Here is a 17,883-nt window from a genome sequence, read left to right as displayed (position 1 = left end):
CAAAGACTTTTTTGATCTTGTAGTAGTGAGACAAACCTTTTCCCTTTTTTTATTTTTTAATACTAATTCTACAGGTCACTGTAGCTGAAAGGGACAATAGCAAAATCTTTGTCACAGTGCAGTATTTTTTGCAGTGTTTTTCTTTGTTCTTGTTGTCCGAGGTCAAATGTTAATGAGCTCAGTCAATGAAGGAAAAAAATAAGCCAGCTTTGGGTAGTTTCATCTCCCAGACTCTCAAAGACAGTCAGTTTAAGCTGGTTTGACTGCTTTCCAAATAATTTTCTCAGTCTCAGAATTTTTACCTTCTGAATTTTAAATTTATTTTTCATGTTCTTCAAGGTTCTTGTCTGCTGCTCCAGTGCAGTTAACCTAAGAGTTATCTGTGCAATATTAGCATTTGTGATGTACAGTCTGTAGATTTTGTAGGTAATGAATAAATTGAGATTTGACCTGGCTACCCTGATTGCTTGAAAATGAAATTATAAAATGGAATGTTAAAATGTTCACTCCAGTTAAAAAAACAACAACTAGGGGCTAATTCCTGGTACAGATTTGCAAGCAAGTGATTGCAGGATAAATCTAACTTTCTTTTTATAAATGCAGGTTTAAAAAAAGTTAACCTATAAAAAACTTCTTCTAGGAACTAAACTTGAATATGTAGCCCAAATGCAACTTGAAAGCTTAAAAATGAAATAAGTCCCCCGATTTTTTTACTAGTATTATTTGTTTAATATCAGTTGCTTTTAACCTTCCTCCCAAATCTTGGAGGCATAACACATGATTTCTAGTATCTAGAGTGGATAAAATCATAGGTTAAAGGCAACATACTAGCTGTCTCTGGATGCAGAGCCGAGATGGGAGGAGGAGAGAAGAAGATGCACCTTGCGAGGTTGTTCCTGTGATTCAAGCGAGGGCCTGATACATGGCAATTTTGGGACTGCTGGCAGAAGGTTTGGGAAGGACAGATGGGTCCCATGTCTTTAGCTAGTCAAGGTGGATTTGAGGTGAAGCGCAAATCTGCTTTCTATGAGCAGAAAGGAGAGAATAGGGTGTCAGATAGGCCATTGACCATGCAGTGGACCTGGAGACATTCCAAGAGCCCCAGTTATTAGAAGAAAGGCTTCAGTAAAGTTCCCCTAAGGAGCCCCTCATGTTGAAATGAAGAGGGACAAAGCGACAGGAAAGGTAAGTTGGGAAAGGATACAGAAAAGTCTATGTGGAGTGAGGAGCTGTGGAGAATTTACATGGAGTTTTGTGGCAGTGGGGGAACTAATCCAGAGTGCAAGAAAACTTGGTGGGTCAGAAGAGGGAAACTCCCAGTGTAAGCTCCAGGAGGGTTGGTGCCCTGCTCCACTCGGCACAAGAGATGCTAGAAACACCAGCCCAGCAAGGGAAGAGAGCAAAGGCCAGCAAGAAACCACATCTCTGTACAGGTATATCTAACAGCTCCAGGATACCAGTGTGTGTATCTGCTTATTCCCTGAGCTACTGTGTGTCCATTCCCCAGACATATCCTCTTTGTCTGGAAGTGTTGGAGTCTGTGCATGCTGTATGTAGCACAGAAATATGGTAGCCCTTCTCATTTCGTCACCTAAAGGTGCAAATTTATCAGAAAGGTATGTGGACTCAGAGAGAGAGAGTCTTACAAGAAAACAGGATAGCAGAAGTAAGTAGTTGCTCTCTCTTGTTCCCTTTCCATGTATTAACATACTATTTGTCTCACCAGACTTTAGTTATGTAAAAGTTAGATAACTAATCTAAACTAACCTATTTGTCTAAAATCTTTTTATAGACAGGAGAGAAAGATAAGCAACTCATTAGGTGATTCCTGCTCTCTGTGTTAGGTACCTATCTTAGAAGAAGGGGTACCTGTCTCTCTCCTGTGGCTCTAGATGTCTGCCTTGTCCTTCATCATTAGGTGAATACCAAAATTGCAGAACAGTAGTAATGATTCTTGCAAGGTATAGCAAAATTTGGTCTGGGTATGTGGTGAGAGTGGGATTAGAGCTATTACAAACTGGGATATGGAGAAAAAGGAAAGAAGGGAGGGGGAATGAAGAGACTTAACCTAAGTTATGGGTAAGATGAGTGTTCCTTTAACAAAGCAGAGGCCTCACATCCTGTGTAATACATGCCAAAAAGTGAACAACTGACTGTACTGTAAACAGCCTCTCTTACTGGAGCAGTGATTATGTTCAGTGTAATATCAAGTACTGGATAAGCTAATTGCTAGAACCAGAGAAGAAAAAGAAGAGTGCAATTTCACTGGGACTTTGTTCTGAGACAGTGTGTTACAAGAATAAAGAACCAACCCATCCTCTTGAAGGGATAAAGCAAGATTATGCTGACAGTAAATAAATCCTAAAAATAATGACAATTATAATTACTGAGAATTGCAGCCTGTGTCCTTCCTTTCAGCATTTGAGACTGTCTTTGTACGTAAAACTTCTTGTGATGTACTTGTCTACATACACCTTCCAGCATTAGTCAATAAGCAGGCTTTTATATTTCTAAGAGCCAATCCAGCATTGTTCAGGATGAGGAGTACGATGAAAACCTAATGCAGTATGTCTTTTCTCCATTGCAAAACGTGACTGTAGTACTAAAGCTATTAAATTAAGGAATTAAATAGACACAGTAATTAGGTGTCTTCTAGAAATCTTGAAAATAACATTAAGAGGACATGTTATTCTAAGAGCGTGAAATGCTGTCAGTATGATTAAGATAATAATAACCTGATGAGATTTTTTAAGAGTTGTTTGAGTAGATGTGTGCAAGCATCCTGTATCCAGTTTCAGTGATGCCCCCAGTCCTGAGCCATATCACCACATGTTGATAGTGACAGCAGAGAATGAGTAGGAGGAGTTTTTTGAGGCCCTGATTCAGGAATTCTTAAGTGCTTTTAAGGACATGTTGAGTTGTATTCTTTTCCAGGAGAGTATTTGAATGGGATTTAATCCTATGCTCAAGCACTTTTTCTGAAAGTGGTTGTCTTCTGGAATCAACTTTCATTTCCATTTGTGGTCTAGTGACAGCCCCCACCTGGATTTGAAATGAGGTCATTGAACCTGAAAGGTGGGGGTAAAGGTATCTAAGTAGCTTTCATGGAGGCTTACTCTGTTGCCTATAGCTACTTTCATCTGAAATAAGGAAGTGTGGCATGTTTGTATTCACAAATCTCATTGTGCAGTGCTCTGTCTCAATTGGGGCTGTCTGTGTCTCCATATTAAGTCTAAGGGCAGCTGCAATTTCCTCCATTTCATGCAAATTAGCTTCAGCCCTAAAGCTCCTGGCAAGCAGCCAGCATGGCCCTCTTTGGCAAAATTTGGATTCATTTGGGCTAAGGTATTAGCCCTCTTCCTTCAAAGGCCTTTATTTAGTAAAATCTTTTAGCAGTTTGAGGACAAATACTTAAGAAAATCTGTATCTTTAAAAAAAGATGCTTTCTTTAATTGAATTAATGTATTACAATAGTCTTAAAGATAGAAAAATAAACTACAAATCAGTAAGAAAATGGTATAAATTCTTGTTGCTTCTCTTGAACATCACTATAAATGCCACTGCACCAGTGCTATTAAAATGCATGTCAGGAATTTTCCTTGGCTGCCTCTATGTGGCCTTTTAAGATCATTCAACTACATAATGACTTTTAAAGATATTCTTTTTGAAATGAAAGAACGTTTTCTCACAGCCTAGCTTAAAAAGATATTCCATAGATTTTCAATGCAGGTTTTAAAGATATCTTAATTCCATCCCTCTGATTTTTAGAAAAAAGTTAAACTTTTTAAATAGCACTGTCGTGTTGTGTTTTTGCTGTTTCTACAACTTTTATGAATCTATTTTTAACTTTATAAATCCTCCAGCTGTTTTTTGTTTTATGATGGGCAGGTGCTATTCTTTTAAAAATCAGATTTGATTTTTTTTTTTCTCTAAAGCCATGAAAGGTACTTACTTCTGCCTTCTTCTATTCATTTCACAAGGATCATATTCATAGATTTCCCAGGCGCCCATTATTAGGTCTAGTTCTACCTGAAAAGTGACAATAAAATAGCATTGAGGGTTCTGCATTCATGGTGTTACAGTGATTTTGAATGTAATTGGTTAGCAAATAAAATTTATCTTTTCCAGAAATTGTTGCCATATAATTTCTTGGCCTCTTGGAATCAGAATGTGTTCCTCCTACATGGATTATCATTGACAAAAGTAAAAATCCTGCAGGAGAAAATTAGAGCCATGGTTTCACTTGTGCAAACACGTTATTTTACCTGATATCACTTGTAGACAAGCCCTCTAAAACAGAGTGGTGTTCCTGGAATTACTGGAATCATCATCTCAAGACACTGCAATTTCAGAGTTGTCATTAAAATTACTGACTTTTTGCTTTCTTATTACTGTTGACACAGAAGATGACAGGGTTGTCTGCAGCACCTACAGTAAGCGATTTTGAAGGCTGATGTTTAGAAAAATATCACTATATTTGCAATATAGCAACTGGAGGCACTTTGCAACAGACTCTCCTCTTGTTCTTGTAGTCATTGACACAGCATTCATAAAAGCTCCCAATTTTTAGGGCATCTATTGTTGTATGCACATTTATCATATCTGCTCTTATCTCCTCTCTAAGATAAAGCATTCCAGTCATTTCAGTTTCTCTTTAAGAGCTTTCTGTGGCCTTCTCCAGGTCTCTCTAATTTCATACAGTATCCTGATCAGCACTGGAAAGCCCTCTCTGCACACAGGGGTGAAGACACCTAATCGGCCTTGTGATTTTCCAGGGTAATAAAAAACTGTACAGATTTTCATTCTTCAGGAATGGTTTGAAAATGAGAGTTATACAAGAAAATACGATTTATTGTTCGGTAAAATACAGCTAGCTTTTGTAGCTGCTGTAGGTAGTCTCCTGGCTAGGTGTTTTAGCTAGTTAGATTTTTAAAAATATTTCTATCATAGTGGGCAGGTAGTATAGTCTGTTGTTTTATTGTATTGGAAAATTGCTATGCCACAAAGTGAGGAGATAGACATACTGACTTGTTGGGGACACTGATGTATCCATTGTGAATAGTCATAACCACAGGATGTAACATCCACAAGATGATGAATGTCTCTCCTTGAACAATTTAAAAAAGGCTAAAAACTTCCTTTGTATTACTAAAAGTCCCATAACTCTGTGAAGAATACTTTTGTCTGAAGAAGGGAAGGGTTTGATTTGAAATACTATCTCAACCACAGTCAAAGCTAGTGGATCATGAACCCTTTGAAGTTTTATCTTCTTTTAGTTGCAGTCCATATTTTAAAATAACTGTAATAGGCTAGTGGGATATTTATTTACCAGGTAAACAATTTTACAAGGAATATGTACTGGTTTGGGTGCAAATGGTATCAATTTGACCACAAAGAATTAGAAATTCATTTAAATAAAGTACAAAAGATCTCAGAACGTGGCATACTGAAGGACTAATGTTGAGATATTTTCTCTGTGTATTTTGTATAGGTAAAAATCCCACTATGTAAACAACTGAATAATTGTCTAAGGCTTTGGCCAAATAGATAGTTGTTAGGCATGTGTATTGGCACAGCTTGACTTGGGTCTGAATGCTTGTAATTGCCATAAAGACCTTGTGTCTTAGGTAATTGCTTACTGGGGTGGAGTTCCAAGGTCTTTTGTCTTTTAAAATTTTTTTTTTCACACAGAAGATTTCACTGATCAGGCACAGTTGGGAGTGTGGTGGGTGGCAGTTTGGTGGCAGTAACAAGCAGATAGGCGCATAGGACAGGAACTTCTTAAACAGGCTTTGCCTGCAAACTAAATTGTGGAGTTACAAACCTTGAGCTCAAGCTTGCCTTGGAAACTGGACCAGAGGCTTCAAACCTGAATCCTGGCACTCCACCTGTTACTATATGGTCATAAGTCTACACTGTGTTCTTTGTATGTCATTGCTACCCATTAATCAAAATTAAAAGCCACCTCCTGCTCCACACCCAGAGGCCCAAATCACTTAGCAGGGTCCAAATTACTCAGAAAGGTCCACTGAAAGAAGCTGATGACATCTAAAATACATAGGTATTGGTGATAGCAAGGCGCTACCAAGGAACTTATGGCATCAGATAAATCCCCTTTATAATTTCATGGTCTTGCTCTCCTGCAAACTTGAAACTCCTCTAGGTAGTGCTAGATGTGACTGTAAAAAAAAAGAGAAGAAAGAACAGGCAGATGATTTATGCATTTCCATAGGCTTTGCCATTATTTGGACTAAATAGTACGAACTCTGGCTTGTGCTGCCAGCTGGTATCAGCAAGATGTTAGTGGAGCATTCAGTTATCAAATGATAACTGAATTATCAGAGATAACTGAGTTATCGAATGATAACTCTCACACAAATTAAATGGAACAATCAGTGTCTGGAACTACATCAAAAGGAGCTAAATCTGCATTTGCTATCTGTTCATAAAAAGTAAGAAAAAGCAAAACCATCAGCATTGCCCGTATACATGTCAGCTACATCCAAAATTTGTGTTAATCCTGGGGAAAAACTGCCTGCCTAATGGACAGCCTTAACATATGATAAAATGACAAATGCAGATGCAGTTTTCAGACCTGGCTGCTAGTCAGATCCAGAAAGTGAGTTCAGGCATGTGCAAAGTTAACCTTTGTGGTCTGGTTATTTGTGCATCTTTGCTTGTTTCTGGGTTACCCACGTGAACCAGAAGATGCTTTGGGGAGAGTGTGGGGATCGTTAGTACCATAGTCTGGCTAGGCAATGTGACACAGCGAGATTGAACGACTTGCCCAAGGTTTGCCAGTGACAGAGACAGGATATGAAGGGGAACAAGCTGTAGATCTGGGCATTTGTTCTGTGCTTTTCTCCACACAAATCTACATGAAGGAACCTTAGGTGTCTTGGCTGCCTGTGCTGTCCCTTATCTTCTGAGTAGTATTTTTTTTGCCTATAGTAGCTGTAATGTATATTAAACTGTACATTTCTGTGCTACACACACTGCATATATCAGAGCTGCAGCTGTTTTCTGAAGGAGCAGTTAATTACTTACAGGTCTATTTGTAAATGGTTGTTTTTATTTTAAAAGAGCTTTGGGGTGCATTTGGCACCTTATTAATGACAGAGAATAGACAGAACCATCAGATTCCCTGAAAGTGACCAGCAGTTCAGGATGTCTGTACAGTATGGGGATGTATCATCCTATAGAGAAATCTAGGTGAAATCTCTTTTTAATGAGAAGGCTAGAAGAAAATTCACTTCAGCAAGTGAAATGCGCTTAGGGGTCTTAGCTGAGCTTTTAAGTCCATTTGATGGAACCATCAGACATATTTACCAGCCTCAGCCCTCGGAGGTGAGTGTTTACTCAGAGGTCTGGGACTGACTCTTTAAGGGGCTTGCACACTGCAGGTATTCAGTATATATTCATATACATCAGGCACTCAGACAAGGAGAAGTGTGGTGGAACCTGCGTCCTGGCTGTTTACACAATGCACCTCAATCGCCCAAGAACAGAAGACGTCTGTTTGAGAGCTCTAAATTGCCAATCCTTTACGAGGGTTGAATTCGTCATGTTAAGAAAGGGAGCGGCAAGATGAGAGGAGCATGTTGGTTTATTAGGAAGTTGTTTTAGTGTTTGAGAAATTGAGAAATTTGCCTGAATTGTACTTTTCAGCCATGGCTTGATTCTGTACATCACTCAGTGCCTTCAGAGTCGTTGGGATTCTTGCGGTGAACGCAGCTTGCTGCCAGAAAATCTCAACTTTTGTTAATGTATAGGCATTCATCATCTGCTGTTCATTAACACACATATTGCTAATGCCTGGCAATGGAGCGAACATTTTTCTGGAGTGGGGTCGAAAAACTAATTATTCACCATATGGTGGCCGGCTCAGCAACAATTGCTGAAGCCATGGAAGCAAAAGGAAGTTGGCTGGTTGATTTCTTTGGGCAGTTTGCACAGTGATGACTCTCTTGACACATGCCATTCATGTGGCCGCTGAATAACAGATGGGCTAAGGCTGGGAACTGTGGAAAAATCATGGCAGAGATCTGGTGGCAGCCTCGGTCTTTTTATCCTTCAGAACGACTTTGGGTCACATGGCCTGTGAAAATAACAAGTAGGGGATTGTACTCTGAGGATTTCCCTGCTTCTTTCATAAAGCCAGAGCGTAATTTTGACTGCCTTTTCGTATTTTGTTTATTAAAGGGATCAGGGTTTTAGATGAAAGAGATTACTTGGTTTGTGGTAGGGGGCTGTGCCGTGCCCATGACACTCGGCTCATTGTTAGCAGGAAAAATGCTGGCAGTTTGATAAGGGATAAGAAAATGGAGGGGTTTTAAATTAAAATTTAAATTACTCCTTATTTGTTCTTTTCTCATTTGTAAATCTCACATAGGCAAGTTAAGATAAGAGCTGTTTTAGATGCAGAATACTCAAACCTGAAATGAGTTAGTGTGTTTTCCAGAGGAGCTTAGTAAGGGAGGGTAAGATTAATTTGAGCATGCTGCCTTTGCAACTTGTATGCCTTCTGGATTTCATATCGTCCTGACAGGGCCTGAATGGGGAAGGAGGTGAAAGTTTTCAAGCAGAGATTTGCTAAGCTTTAGTGTCATTCAAAATTAAATCAGGTTGGTCTGAACTATCTGAAAATTAAATTTTAATCGATTATAGTCAATTGTGGCAGTTCAGAATTTTCTCGTGTCTCCTTTCACAAGAATTGGGAGGAAAAGTTAATCAGTGACAAAGGTATTGTCAGGTCGTTTCTGAAGCTGTTCAGTGTTCCCGCTCAGGTACTGGTAAGGCTGGTCATTGCTGATGTAGGACGTAAAATGAAAGAGGAAAAGAAAGCAGGATGGTGCGCTAAGCTGTCTTTCATGAGGGAAAGTCTGTATGTGAACCTCTCATTTATGATTTGGGTCCGCCTTGTTGAAAGCAAAATAAGAAATTTCTAAACTAAAACCTGCTATATGAGGTTTTGATGCAGGATTCTCATTCTGTAAATATTTCTTACTGTTGTATTTTATCTAAACATTTACAATAATCAAAAAAAAGGCGGAAAGAAATGGAAACCCCTTACACAGCAACATTCAAGCAACATTTTACAGTTCACTCTTTTTGAAATTTATTTTTACAAGTAAATGGGTACATGTGGCTTATTGTTGTGGTATTACACTGTTGACTGTTCGCAAGTAACAGCATAATTTCTGTGGCTGTATACTGCAGAGACAACACAGTGACACTGAACAGGCCATCATGCGAACATGGCTTTAAACGTCCTCACATCAGCTCTCATGCAAACCCTTTTTTCCATGCCTCTATATCAAAAATAGCCCTGTTGCTTTAGGCAGCTGATGCTGCTGTGCCCACCATGACTCACACGCTCGTTGCTGGTGTGGCTTTGGGAGAGCCAGGGGGGCCAGGTGCCGTGGGTGTGCAGCAATGGTCAGAGGGTGGCTCCAGGGGCTCAGATTTGTTGTACGGTGCAACTACATAGGAGAGGATGAGCAAACAGAAAACAATCAAAAAGGAAAACTCTGTTTGGCCCACTCACTCCTCCGCCTGTATTTTTTGCTGTGGTGGCCTGAAAGTGTTTTTATCTTGGAGTACCCTGTCCGCTGTCACTATTTACCACAGGCCAGTGGTAAATAGCATTAATTTTCATTACAGTAGTTTCACTGCTAGAAGATCGTTCATCTAGTGATCCATGCCATGGACAGGTCATTCAGTGTCTCGGGGAGAGTGCTGATTTCTCTGTTTTTACTAGATGCCCAACCTTACCGTCTTCTGAAGCTCTCTCGTGATGTGGACTACTGCCATCCTCTCAAGCCAACTGTGCACCAGGTTGCCCAGCAGTCAGATCTGTCACTATTAGATGGCAGAAAGCAAGGCTACATCTGGTGTTCTGGTTTCTCACTCCATGTTTTTGCAAGAAAGTCTCATCTTAAGCACCTGCGTCTTCCGCAGAAAAGCTTTCGTATCATTGATTCTGTTTAGCTTTGGAAGTTACTCCAAACCCACAACATCTAAGCAGGAGTTGCTCCATGTGTGCTCCACCTACTAATCGGGGCTTGCAGAACTCTCTGCTCACCTGGCTGAAAAAAATCCCTCAGATTTTTCCCAATGATTTGCAAGGAGTTCCTATGATTGTAATTTATAAATTTGCATGCCTGCCAAATGTGATGGCTAGCGGTCTCTTTTCCCATGCAAAAAATCTAGAAGAGGATAAATATTTGTCAAAGAAGTTTTGCAAAATTCCTAAGGCCTCATAGGAGGTGTAAAGAAATTTTGCATATTTTGAGAGCAGAAAATGACATGAAAGTCTATACATATACACATAAACTTATAAATGCATGTACATACAAACTTTCATGTTATTCTACATACAAACATGTATATGTATTTAAGAATATATTTTGTAGCAAAATCATTTATTTTTTAAAAGTAAGAGGTACATATTAAAAGGATTGGGTCACAAAGAACTTAGCCAAAACACCTGAATGTAAAACCGATCTTTTTTCCAGAATGTAAAGCCAGATGTTTCCCTAAGACCGTGATGGAAAAACGTTGCAAACAGTTTCTTTATAAATTACTTCTATCCCAAAAGATGATTTTGTAGAGATTTCACCACACACAACTAATGACCTCTTTGCTTTTAGAATTGTATCTGTTTATTTTACTAAAAGTATGTGTGTTCTTTTTTATAGTGCAGTTAGGGAAGTGTAATCTGAGTCCACCCCTGCTTATGAAATGCTTTAAGCATACAAAACAATCTTTAGATTTTAAAATCCTCAAATCGTTTTGGTATAACGGAGGTAGGCAGCCCAAGAATCTGTCCCAGGTTGAATATCCCAGACTATGTTCCAGTTACAGAAGACACAAATTCTTCTTTGTATTAATAGCTGATGAGACTTCCAGTGATACCAATTTTGTTTTGAGATCAATTGCAATATCAGACATCATGAGAAACATCATAGGACTGAACACATGAAGAACATTGACTATTTTGCTTGAATTRCTTTCAAAGATTGAAATGTGGCAGAAATGTTTCTCAAATCACAATTTGCTGTTTGTTTAGGTTCCTACATAAACTGGACATGGCAATGAGGTGTACAATGAATCCTTGTATGAAAATTCATCTGCTGCCATGCTTCAGTATTTTTGCTGCTCACTGAACAGTTTTGTTTTTAAAATTTGCTTCATAAGAACTTCATCAAAGTGTTTGAGCTTTTAAAATAAATGATAGATGAGCATGCTTTAATAATGTTTTGTTTTATGAATGAAGTTGCGCTGAAGGAAAAAGTTGTTTAATTTTTTTGAACTAAATACCAAACGTGGAAATGTAGGGTTTAATTTTAGTTTTTGTTAAACTCTCCCTCTTACATGACCAGCAAGAGATGAACTTTAATGCCCCAGATACAACCAAAAGCTTTCTATTTATGTGTCAGGGCACAAGATCTGCCCAGCCTTCATCCAGGGTAGTAGTGAGCACTTGCCTGCCAAAAATCTCTATAAACTGCCCTAAATTATGGGTACAGAGCAATGCTACCATTTCTGGCTGAGTCCTGGAGCCCAGTTTGCCAATTTATCCACTCCTCCTAAATCATAGCACAGTCCTTTGTTGAGCTGATGGGCTCATCCATTTGGATAGGATATGGTGTTTATTCTGTTGCTAGGCTAAAATGCTTCTTCCTTTAAGAACAGCTGAATTGCATTGCTCTCATCCTTGTTTAATACACATCTTATGTAGATTATATGAACTAAATTGGTTTAAATTGGAGATTAAGTGAGGGATATGCAGCGATTATATGTGCCTCTAAGTGTTCGGTTGGGTATTTAAAACTTTGCTTTGTGTATTTTTTGTAAGTCCATTCACATATAGAGTAATAAAAAATCCCTACTTAGAATATAGGGATTTTCCCAAGAACAACATCTTAAATGCTTCTTGAATTAGCTTCATTTCAGCTTTGTCAGCCTTATTTGCTGAATCATCACAAATGTTTATTGGGCATTTTTATGACTTTTGGCTTTGCTACCATCTCTGCTGTGCTGAAGATTATATAGTTTGGGGAATACTGTATTGTCATTATCCTGTCACACATTAGCAAGTTTTAGGGCCACAAACAATGAATGGAGAAAAGAGTGACAGAGACTGGATATTTCTTTCTATATTTCTCTGTGTTTTATTTATACAATATGTTTTAGTCCTCCAGCAGTTGAGTTCAAGCAGGTGGTTTAAATGAGAGATTAAGCAATGATTGTACAATCCCCTTTTTTGGAAATCTCAGCCGTAACTCTAGTGTCCACTTCCCAGGAAGCAGTTTGATCTGAATTTGATTTTAGTCAGATTAGTGAGGAGACCAAACCTCCCTGCTGTTCGTCATAGTTCTCAGAAGAAAATTCATCACAAAACTAACATTAGTCATAGAAATGGATAGTTGGAGGGGACCTCAAGATATCTAGTAAGCCCCTGCCAAAGAAAGAATCAGTTATACTTGTGCTGTTCCTGACAAATTTGTCTCACTGGCTTGTAAATGCCTTCAGTGGTGGGGGCTCCACAACCTCCCAAAGGCAACTTATCTCAGTATCTTCACTTGCCTTTCTGCAAGATCTCTTCCAGTGACACGAAGCAGGATGTAATAAAAAAATGCTCTCTTTGGTGTACTGAATTCCCGTGCTTGATTTCTGCTTCTGTGTTTTCCCAGTGACAGTTAAATTCAGAGTTCAGATGATGGAGGGGAGACTGAAACCTGGGATGCTCTCCCCTTAGCTGAGTGTCCCTTCCCCTTTTGTGCTTTTTCTATCTTGAAGCTGGGCCACTGTTGAGGAAGGAATTGAAAAGCAGAGGTGGGGAGGGCCCCTAACGCAGCTGGTCCCATCCACATCATTTCATGAGCTGCCTGTTCCTGCTAGGGTGTAACCCCTCCATGATTGCCTCTAGTTTCTTGGCCTGATAGGGCTTAGCAAAAATGAAGTCCAGCTCTGCTCAGGGAGGGAGTTGTGGGGTTGGAGAGAGCAGGACTCTGCGTGGCTAAGGGCCATTAGGCTCAAACAGGAAAGGGTGAGTATGGGCATCTCCAACACTGCAAGAGAAGATCACAGCTTTACCTTGGGCATTTCAGTTTCACGTGAATCCTAGTTTAGAAACTTTATTAGACCCAACCATAAGGCTCCATGATTTAATAGTTACCCCCTAGCTGGAAGTACTATTGACTTTTAGGCTGTATGAGCTACTAGTTATGCTCTTACCATGCTTTCTTACCATGATTGACATTGATTATGGGTTCAGGAATACCACATCCCCTTCTTGCATGGAGTTTGGTACAATAGGTTTGCCACTGCACTTGATAGCTATTTAAATTGTAGCCTGGAAGGCTTCTGGGCTGCAGGCTGCAGTACTTGGTGGTCTGAGTATGAAGCAAGTTGGTTCAGATGAGCTGCAAATGGCTTGGCACATAGGGATGTTTTATTGACACAAATAAGGTTAATCCCATTACAATGCTGTCGACACTTCTGTGACCTCATAAACCTGTGCTCTTCCTAACAGAACACCTTGCTTTTTATTTGATCTGGTCATCTTTACACATATTCCATTCAATGTCTGTGTCAGCCTCAACCTTTTTGTATCACCTCTCAAGTGTACCTAAAAAAGATTGATGGTAAACAGGTCTTGTGGTTTTCTTCTATTTGCCAGAAAGTGTGTAATGTTATTCCATTTATGATAATGCCCTCTACCTTTTGCAAAATCTGTACAATGAATTCTCTATGGATATGAGACCCAAGATACACTGGGTGACTGCTTGTGTCTATGTGCTTCAATGTTATTGAAACATGGCGAAAATACAAAGTGATTGGTGAACGGATTGCTTTATGACAAGAATAAGGGATGTCAGAAGAAGTGCTGTGCACTTGTATGTATTGCACAAATCTATACATATTTACACAATTAAATAGAATAAATCTTTGTGATAGCCTGATTTTTTTTAGTGATTAGATAACCTTGCCAAACACATGAAGTGCTCTTGCTTCTTGCCAGTGGGATTTTATGTGTATCACGTTGTGAACTAGGGACAGCTGTGTCTCATGTGGTTCCTGGTGTTTCTAGTTTCATCCTTTTCTCTTCCTCAGAATCTGGTGGAATTAGACAGGAGTTTTCTGCTTATGCTCAATATAAGAATAACAATGGTCTGGAGTGAAGCTGCTGAACCTCTGAGGATTGAGCCAAAGGCCACAGAAACAGAGAATAGTCAAAAGTAGCTGAGCGGAATTGTCCTTGTACAAAGTTGAATAGAAATTACAAAGTTGAACAGAAATAATTAACGTGTAAGGAAAAAAATATTTTCTTCATTTCCTTTGCCCCCCCCTTTTTAGAGTGATGATACATTGATGACCAAATAGAAGACTCTACTTATTTTTCTGGCTCCTGAAGTTGTTTTGTGAGTGCTCCCTGAAGCAGCTGTAATGGTTAGTACAGGCTACAAGGTCTGTAAAACCTTGTAAATAGCTTGTAAAATACCTTGTAAAACACAGTGACACAAAATTCCAGTCTTTTCTCTGGAATTTTGGGCTCCAAATCTGGGCTTTTGGTAGGGGGCTTTTTGGGTCTCCAAATCTGGAATGGCTGCAGTAGATGCAATGAAAGAAAGGGGGATGTTTTAAGGGACAATAACTTCCTAGTGGCTTAAGTGCTAGCAGTGCCCTCATGGATCAAAAGGATTAGAATACAAGTGTCACTGGTCTGCAGCTTTTGCATATAAAAATATTCAGTTTTGGTCCATCACAATTTATCCAAGAAATATATTTTTTCCCCATGTAGCTCTGGTCTCATGCAAATTTATAGCACTCAGTCTTGTAAACATATATATATATAGACACACACAAACATATAGACGCTATTCAGATCCTGCTTTGACTGAGGTTACTGAGGTAGCTGTGTGATATGGCTGTAGCTGCAAGATAGGAATCTTATTTTTCTGGTCACTTAGCACAGATGACTGTTTTCCATGACCCAAAAGCTGTCTCTGGAACCTATGAGCTGCTAAGGTAATCCTCATGAACTGTACTGTGGAAAAAAAGCAGAAACTTAAAGAGAAGCATTTGATGACTTTGGAGGAAGCAACTAAGTTTTCCCAGGCTAATAATGAAAATTATGCAAAGCCTATGTTTTTGTTTTTCAAAGGTTTGATTTTTTTAATGGATCTCTATGAAAAAATCATAAAAATGAGATAGGTGTGTTGACAACTGGGATGTGTCTATGTGGTGGCTCTTTTCAGTTGCTATCTAATTTTTGTTCTGACAATATTGCACAATTCAGCATGTCCCACTGTCAAAGCAAATTCCAGCTGTGAACATGTAATCAGTTCTGTGGCTCAAATTGAAAAGTGCCCTATGTCTAAACTTAATGTTATTGCACATTTGTCTGTTTGGCTGCTCCCTCAGTCTTTATACAAGTGCAGTTTTGCAGTCAATACAGGAACTGACCACTTTGTTCTATTTCCACATGTGAAAATACAAGGGAAATATTTTAATTTTTGCCTAGGATATTTCTGTTTATGTTTGGATTTTCATTAATATGACCTGAGTGACAGCCAAATCCTTGCCTATGGCTATATTGCTGTAATATGATTAACAGGTGGTTGTCAGCCAGAAATGTAGATGGGAGGTGTGTGCAACCTTGGTAAGGGGGACCAGGATGGACTGCTTGTGAGCAAATCGTCCCCACCTCATATCCCCTGGGTATCATGACACACCTCGAGGGCAGGGAGCTGCCGGGGCTACCTGCTTGCGAGGGAAGGCAACGTTCAGCCTCCTGGCTGCTGGCTGCCCTGCAGGCATCTGAGCAGCTCCAGGAGTCTCTCTGTGCTCCAGAAGAAGCAGAGCTAGTATCTGCCCTGCTAACATATGCCACTGTGGGTTTTCAAGCAATGTGTTTTCATCAGCCTCTCCAACATTTAACAAATACTGCTTATACTCCAGAAAAGATGTGAGAAATATTAGCGACCCCTGCACTCTGTAGCATATAATGTCATTTATTTTGTGGGATCTTTTTCCTAGCTACTTCCAGTCATAAAAAAAATCTGTTATTTTCTCAGGGGTCTCTCTTTCATTATCTATGGTTATATCTGCTTGATTATTCCATAATTGTATAATGGTAGAGGCTCCAATCAACATCAGGGTCCTTTAGAGCTAAGTATTTTACAAGCATGTAAGCTGGGGCTTGCAGGTTGATGGAAGGTGTGCAGCAGCAGTCCCTTGCCGCTCCTTGACAGTAGCAGTGAAGCATCGTGGCACAGCCGCTGCTGTCGTATGGCAATGGGTTCGCTTCCCACATACCAGCCCTTCTTTTGGGCCACTCTGGTGGCACAGTGTCTGTGCCAGCTGACCTTCACCCACAGCCTCAGAGCACGGACGGCCTGTCATCAAACCCAGGGTGATAAAGAGGTTAGTGGCCAAGCCAGTGATTTGCTCCCAGAAGACACCCGGAGGATAAGAAGAAGAGCAGTGATCAAGAATGATTTGTCTGCTGCAAAGTTTTTTAGCTTGGGAGAGAGCTTTTGGGAGCAGAGAGCATTAAGAAAGGGCCTTGGGAAGCATTTTGAGGCTTGGAGAGCTCAGCTGTGCATCCAGGCATTTTGACATACGCTGTTTGACAGTGACACTTGTCTGCTTATGCATTTCTGTATAGCTTGGTGGTGCCAGACTTCAGTGCTAACGGGGATAGCCTTCAGCGTGCTCACTGTGCCCTGGTGTGCTCTGCAAGCCTGTTGTCAGAGCAGCTCAGTGCATAAGGCAGATTCAGCAGCACTGTCACTAAATGTAGGACCAGGAACAGAACCTGTCTGGAGGGCAAACCAGCCTATCTATTTACCTCACCTCCTGCTTCTGTCTGAATTTATACTTCTGGAGATTACTGCCTTTGCCCCCAAATTATCTGTGGAAAAACAGGCATCATCAGCAGAGCTTTTAGATAAGTTTGAATTCACTAATCTTGGTTTGTTTCTTTTTAAATGGTGATGAAGATTGGAATAGATATAATACTACTTGGTGCTGAAATGCAAAATTGAATTCCACTGAGCTGCCAGTTAGGAGAAATACTTTTGGACATTTAGCTGAAGCGCATTGGATGGATTAGATTTTAAGGTCTAGGTTCAGTTAATGTACAGTTCACCTCAGACGCTGTACCTGATGTTATCCCTGAGCCAGCCTGAGGCTGTGACAGCACTTACCCCCAGGAGGTGGCAGGTGCAGGAATATAGGTGCAACTTTCCTTGTCTGAGTCTGGACTTGGGGACACAGTGGGCCTGAGCCAGGCTGTCAGCAGTGCTAGCGTGCCAAGGTAACTGTGCCCAGAAGTGTCCTGCTGGGCCGAAGTCAGAGCGCTTTCTGTCTTTTTGGGAGTGGGCCTTGAGAGTCAGCAGCTGAGACCCCGTAGAGCCATGCTCTTCACAGAGCTAGTGGGTACATTTCTTGAGAATATCTCACGAAATTATTTCCCATTTTGTTCTCATACAACTGTCACCATTCAGTTTTGCTTTCCCATCAAACTTGCCGGAGTCCTTACCTTCACATTACAAGTCTGGAAAAAAACTCATCTTTCCAAGTCACTGTGTGCTTAACATGCTGTCCAAATTTCACTATGAAATTCACTAGTACTTGCCAAAAAAGAAATTAATCTAGCCAAAAATCTTGGAATGTGGTTATTAGGAGTATATAGACTTCAGTGTGAACTTGGTGCTGCTTTTATTAATTTGTCTTTCAGACTCAGAACTGACGGTACTTCACAATTTTTTTAATTCTTTTACTTTTTGAAAGTCTGTGTACACTATGGGATATGTATGCCAGAGTTACAATAGCCTTAAGAAACTAGTTCTGTGAACACAAGGATTAATT

Source organism: Apteryx rowi, unplaced genomic scaffold (assembly GCF_003343035.1).
Source record: "Apteryx rowi isolate R43461 unplaced genomic scaffold, aptRow1 scaffold_133, whole genome shotgun sequence".
NCBI lineage: Eukaryota > Metazoa > Chordata > Aves > Apterygiformes > Apterygidae > Apteryx > Apteryx rowi.
Note: the sequence above shows the minus strand (reverse complement) of the source record.